The 7152-nt window shown below is 34.6% G+C and overlaps 1 long non-coding RNA gene across 1 annotated transcript in view; it reads left to right on the top strand.

Moving 5' to 3' along the window:
• Nucleotides 1-2169: 2169 nt before the first annotated feature.
• Nucleotides 2170-7152, top strand: part of LOC311608017 — a 29021-nt gene continuing 24038 nt past the window's right edge. The window contains exon 1 of the long non-coding RNA XR_014782825.1: nucleotides 2170-2256. This is a non-coding gene — a long non-coding RNA (uncharacterized lncRNA). The remainder of the gene's footprint in view (nucleotides 2257-7152) is intronic.

Genomic DNA, 7152 nt, shown 5'->3' with positions numbered 1-7152 from the left:
ATAATCAACTTGTATAAATTATTTATCCTAAACAGTCTGCAATAGCATTTTCAAAGTATTGGAAGTAAACCTTATATTGTAATTGTTTTATATGGGGACAGTACCTCATATTAGCATAGAAATATATATATACATATATATATATGTATATATATTGTTTGTGTGTGAAGAATAAACTTAGATTTGAATTCTATACCACTCTATCTAGAATTACAATTATTTTTCATCTATATACACAATTCTATATCAGTAAATTATGGAGATGGCTTCAAATATGGCAAACAAGCCACTGGGGAAAATGTCCTTGTTTCTACCACAGACAGAATTCTGCCTAAAAAGGGCAATCTTGGATGCAGGCAGAGTCGATGGACAAACTCTGCCGAGACAACATAAGCAAGTCCTCAATAGCTCTTGCCTCACATATATTTCTGTCAGATGCATTGAGCCAGAAGGCTGAAGAAGATGCTGCAACATAATAGAGTGTTTTGGGTGACTATTCAGGTAGAAAACTGTCTCTGTCATATTCTCATTTGGAAAGCTACTAACTTGCACTCCTGGCATACTCAGGTAATTAAGCTTATTCCTTCTCAAGTCTCTGATTGCTGGGGTCCCTGCAAAAGGAAAAGCAAAACAGCTCTAGAACTCATGGAATACAGCCCACTGGTTAGCAAACCCATGATGAGTGTGTCTCGGTGAGACATAACCCAGAGAACTGTGTGTCCTGAGGACTTCATGCTGTTATGGAGCATAGCTCTGCTTGTTATCTTTGTAGTCCTTATAATCCCCTTAATATGTGAATTGTGAGTACTATAAAGGGGGCTTCCAGGCCCTTACTGGGCCATACCATTGGCATATGCAATAACAATGCATGATCTCTTTCAGGCATTGCTGATGGAGCAGATTAATGATTCGACCACCATCTCTGAAAACAACCTATGGATGTAGATTGCTAACAATGATTACCACCCTTAGAAAGATTTTGGAAAAATAGATTGTTCAACTAGGTTAGGTAAGATGTTTTTGCTAGTGGCTCTGATGTTGAAAGTTTTAGGGAAGACTAGATGGTTTAGAAAAGTAAGGTAAAGATGTTTTTGCTGTTGGCCGTGATGCAGGAAATCTTAGGGGACAAATGAAGTTAAGGAAAAGTACACTCTTATTAGTAAAGGTAGAGACTTTTTGAGATTGGCAAAGCAAGAACAATTGCACCTAGCAGCATGGGCTGATGTGACTTTTTCAAGCTGGGCTGGTGACTGAGATGACGATTGATTTCCTTATTTTATTTTTCTGCCCTCAGCTTCCTGATATGATTTAATAAAACATATTAATGAGTAGATGAGCACCTTTAGGACTTATAATAGACATGGCTGATTATTTTTACATAAGAGTTTAGATTTGTCATTTAAGATCTTCATTAGATTACTACTTTAGATAATTGATTCTTTCTTTGTAAAAGCAATTTGCAGCCTGCTAGTAAAGAAGAGCTAGCTGGGAAATTCCATTGTTTGCTTATACTCTGTTAATATGTAGCAAGTTGCTTATGAACAAATGTATGTGGGCTCTCAGAGATAACTTGTTATTCATGTTTTTTTTCCTTACCCATAATACATAAAACACTTGGTCATGGGACAGTATTGTGGAACATGATTTTCTTACATATATCCATTGTAATCATTTATCTATAGAGAAATAGAATGTAAGCAGATTGTGATTTTTGTGCTGCTTGAGCGGTTTTGTTGGGGTATATACACTGTGAGAATAAGGAGAAGAAGAAGAAGGAAAAGAAGAAGGATAGGAAGAAGGAATTAAGATAAGGAGAAGAAAGAGGCTGAGAATATAGAGAAGAATAAGGATAAGGATAAAAATAAGAAGATAATAATAAAAAGAAGAAGAAACAGGTTGTTGAAAACTACCAGCTGGAGTCTGTCTTACTTCATCGTCTAGTGTAATTGTGTGTGTGTATATGTGTGTGTGTGCGTGCGCGTGCGTGCATGATTATTTTCTCTCCTTCTTTCCCTTTCTTTTTTAGATGCTTGCCACCATCAGTGGAAGCCCCCACTGGGAGCCATCAGCTCTAGACCCAGCTTGCCACAATCAGTGAAAGCTATTGCCGGTAACTGTCAGTTCTGGCTTGGAAGGCTGCCCTCAAAGAAAGTCTACAGGGTCACCAGTCAGCCAGCCACAGTCAGTATTCACAGTCAGTTTCCCTCAGTTGATGTTGAAGCTGGAATTTCCATATCTGATGAAGCTGAAGACTAGGTAGCTTAGTTTTACAATGAATCTTAGTTGTTTAGGGATTAAGATATTTTTAGGTGTAGATAGATGTTTTAAGTTGATAATGAGAAGATGTGATGGAGATTTATTTACATTCAGAATTTTAGATGCTCCAAGAAGGGAAGGTGTTTTCTTCAAGGCTGTCTAATACAAATAGCCAGAACACAAAGAATGTAACATTGATATAATTCAAGATTGTGTCATGGTTCTTCTAGCTGTAGGGAGTTTATTTTATGAATGTTTAATAATATAAGTGTATATATAAAAAATAAAAACTGCTTTAAAAAGCCAGAATAATTTCATAGTTTAAATTACCTTCATCCATCAGACATTTTCTCTCCTTCTAACCCATACCTAATGTCTTTTATCTATGTTTTATTGAAAGAAATCAGAAGTTGTTCTGAATGAAATTTTGCTTGTAATTCCAACAAAACTTCTAACCCTTTAATATGTGCTTCAAGCTTCATATTAAAGTTTGGTAGTTTTGTGATCTGACAAGTGATTAACTCTTCCAAATGTATATTAGGACTGCTTCCTTCTTTCTAATGATAGAGTACCATATTCATTATCAAAATTCTCCTTTGAACTTATTTTTATCAACATAAACATTTCATATTTTTATTTTAAAAGCCTCCTTAAACACCCACTAACTTTACCTATAAGACTATCATCCTGTTGTGTTTTGCTTGTAGGTTATGGTTAAATCAAGAGTATTCCTTTCATAGGTATAGTTTTGAGTATTTAATTTTTATGTCATGGTGATATTTGAGGGGGCTGTGCAGTCTTGAAGAATGAGGCTTTCATGGCAGAAGAAGACTGCTAGATGCAAATCTCAGTAGGTTTTTTTCTTGCCCCTGGTTTTTCACTGCTGTGATTTCTCATCTGCCGTGATGTGAGCATTCTGTAGAACCAGGGTTATGTGGCCATGAACTAAGATGTTCAACCCTGCTTTCCTTGCCATGATTAGTTCAACCTTTATAAAGAACAAGCTGGAGTAAGTCTTTTCTCCATGAACTAGCTTTGATCAACTGTTGTAGTCACAATGACACAGGAGAAACTATCACTGCTCTATGTCTAACACCACTTAAAAATTTACAGCAACAAAAATTTTGTTATGACTACTATACCGAAAGTCCCACATGTCAACTATGTTTTCCTTTATGAAAAGTGTCCCCAATGAACAATTTCAAAACTTACCAAGTTTGGTAGAAGTATTTTATACAATGGGTTATTGGTTGTTTTTATTAAAGAGTTTCATTTGATTTGGAAACTTCATTTTGTTTCTTTACTTTAAAAAAAATCCTTCTACATATAAGGATATTTGGTGATTTTTATAGTATAAAAGCTTTAAGTATTTATGTGATTCAGGATTCCATCTTTAAATATATTGTGCACTTGAGTTTTTGTGTATGTGGACTTTTTTAAAAGATCTCATTTAGTAGTTTCTTCAAACAAACCCTTTTTCCTGAATATAGATGCAGGAAAAATTTAAGTATCACATAAATTTTATGTATTACACATCCATTGAGCAGTGTGATGTAGCTATCTAGCAATATAGAGTAGGCTTTGAGACATTATCTCTTAAAACGGATTCACAGGAATATCTTGATTCCACTGCACTTTAATAATCTCCAGAATTAAAAGACATTCTTCTTTATTTCTATCTTCTTCAATGTTCATTATTTAACCCCTCATCTTTCCTGACAAACATTACTGATATGATGGGCACAAGCTCTACCTTCTCTAAATAAGTTTATACTATAGCTCAGCAACTGCTGTCCCACTTCCAATTCTGCTCCTTACATATCCAATTGTACTGTGTTCTGTGACTTACTTGGGAGGCTGAGACAAAAAGTTTGTCCCAAGTTCATGGCAAGCCTAAGCTACATGACTTCCAGGCTAGTCTAGGTTATTAAGTCATATTCTTTTAAAATTAAACAATTAAAATAAACAAATAAATAAAAGAAAACATGGAAAAGAAAAAAATTTTTGACAAAAGAATATCAGGAAACTTTTCTGCTTCTCCAGTTATTTTAGAATATTCCAAATCAATGGGTGTAAAAGTTAACTTCTTTAAATAATAAAAAAGCCTTACAAAGACTATATATTGTGTCTTTACTATCACCCTCCTTTTTATCCAATTACATTAACATTTCTGTACTTTTTTCCCACACCCAAACAGGTGTATTTGTCTGGCCTTGTGCCTAGCATTCATTTTGTCTAGAACTAATGTTCTTTTAAGATACTGCCACTTTCCTCTTCTAATTTATTAATCATATGCCTAAATATCAGACCTTCGGGGTTTCTGCACTGTCTGTCTTATAAAAGTTGGTTTTCCCATGTTTATTCCTCTAACAAATCTTTATTTTCTAAATAAAAATCACCATCTATGCAATTAAATCATTGTGTCATTAGTTTGTAAGTTTCTTTCCTAGAAATTGAGTATAATGAGGGCCTTTGTCAGTGACTCCACGCCAATCACCTCAGAAAAGTATTAAGTATGAAGTGTCTGCTTATCAAGCATTAATGAAGTTCTAATAAAGCACTGAGCATGACATAACTGCAGAAATTATGTCAAATGCTTGTACAAGAAACATTGGTTCACAGCAAACTAAGGTGCATATACTTTGATGACTGTAATATGTTCTTGGGCATTTGAGAATTTTATTATTAGGCAATGCTTCTCTCTCTCTCTCTCTCTCTCTCTCTCTCTCTCTCTCTCTCTCTCTCTCTCTCTCTCCCTCTCTCACTCTCACTCTCTCTTGCTCTCTCTGGTTATATCATTCCTCTAAATATGTTCTGTCTGAAATTACTAAATATAGTCTCACTTTAATTAGGCTAATGCTAGTTTTTTTCAATTCATTCACTTTTCATTCATACATGTCATTGTTTAGGAAATTAGTTATTTAGAAACAACATATCATTGACCATTTTATTTCCACTTGCTGTTCTTTATTGTTATTGATATGGCTGAACTAATAATTGCTGCATTTATTATGTTTTTATTCACTGTCCTTGTTTAGCTCCTATTTTAGTTTCTATACTTTGTCATAGATTCTGTGGTTTAATTAAGCTCTTTATGTTATCCTATTTTCTTTTTCTTAAAATAATACAGTTACCTGAGTAAGTTATACAAGTTAATTGTTAGTTGATCAAATCAATCATATCAATTACTAGTCTATTTTTTGTCACAAGAATATACATCCTAGGAGATAGATAGATATGGTTCTATAGAAAGCTAACGTAAAATTGTTACATAAGGTCTTCAAAATCTTAGAGACATACAGATTATGGCATTTAAAGATGTTTTTTTTTCTTATTTTAAAGATTAGTTGACAATGATACAGGTTAACTCCTGGCAACACCCAGCCTACCTCCAAAAAGATGATGAGCATCAAAGATCATCCTCATGGAGATGGCTTCAAATGGGGAAAACAAGTCACTAGGCAAAATGTTCCTATTTTTATCACAGACAGAATTCTGCCTTAAAATGGGCAGGCTTGGATGCAGTCAGATTCAACGGCAAAACTCTGCCAAGAGAGGGTAAGCAAGTCCTCAATAGCTCCTGCCTCAAAAATATGTTTGTCAGATATATTGTGCCAGAAGGCTAAAGATGAAGCCCCAACACTATAGAGAGTTTTGGGTGACTGCTCATGTAGCAAACTCTCTCTGTCATATCCTCATTTGGGAAGCTGCTAACCTGAACCTCTTCTATATTCAGGTAATTAATTTCATTCCTTCTCAAATCTCTGATGGGGTTGAAGACCAGATAGTTTAGTTTTACAATTAGTCTTAGTTATTTAGGGGTTAAGATTTTTTTTGGTCTAGGTAGATGTTTTAAGTTGATAATGACAATATATCATAGGTATTGATTTACATTCAGAATTTTAGATGAACTAAGATAGGAAAGATGTTTTCTTCAAGGATGACAAACACAAATAACCTAAACATTATGAATATAACATTTAGATAATTCCTGAATGTTCCGTGCTTCTTCTTTCTGTAGGCAGTTTATGGTATATATGTGCAATAATATAAATGTATATGTAAAAATAAAAATAATACAATTACAATCTGCACAATTTTTATTCCTGTTAGTACTAACAGTAGTCTTTATGGTTTATGACTGTCTATTTTAAATATATTACTTCAGAGGTATTATACTCAAATTTTATTAAGAAAATGTTCAGTATAGTGCCATGCCCTCCCCCGTGTCATTGCTGCCGTTTATCTTGCTATTCAGAGGCATGCATGTGAACATCTGTCTGTAATGGAATAATACATCATCAGTATTTATTGTTTTTAGACTTGTCTTTATTTTTAATGTATGAGTGTTTTGCCTGCATGAATATATATGTACCCGGTGTATGCCTGGTGCCTGTGGAGTCCACAAGAGAACTACTCTACTACCTATGAAGCAATACATTGAGAGTAGGATTTTGTCCATGGGAACTAGTGTTACATATGGTTGTGAGCCACCATGTAGATGCTGTGGATTACACTCTGAAATTGTGAAATAGCAATAAAGGTATTTTACCACAGTGACATTTCTCCAGTCCCTTCCTTTCCTTCCTTCCATTAAAATTCATTAAGAAATATTTCTCTAAATGTAATTTTTTTATTTATTAAAGCTGTTTATTTTTAACTTATTCAATTTAGATCCTGATTATAGCCCCTTCCATGGTTTCCTCCTGGTCCCTCCCTCCCTCCTTTTTCCTACCTTCCTTCTTTTTTCCTACCTCCGCTCTTTCTCTAGTCCTCAGAAAGGGAGAGCCATCCTCTCCAGTCATCTGACATCAGTCTATCAAGTCTCTTCAGGACTTCCTGCATCCTCTTCCTCTGTGGGCTGACCTGGGGGAAGTTATCATTCAGTGGGCAACA

The sequence above is a fragment of the Acomys minous genome (assembly GCF_964271855.1).
Source record: "Acomys minous genome assembly, chromosome: 11".
Taxonomy (NCBI): Eukaryota; Metazoa; Chordata; class Mammalia; order Rodentia; family Muridae; genus Acomys; species Acomys minous.
This window is presented reverse-complemented; position numbering and strand designations above follow the sequence as displayed.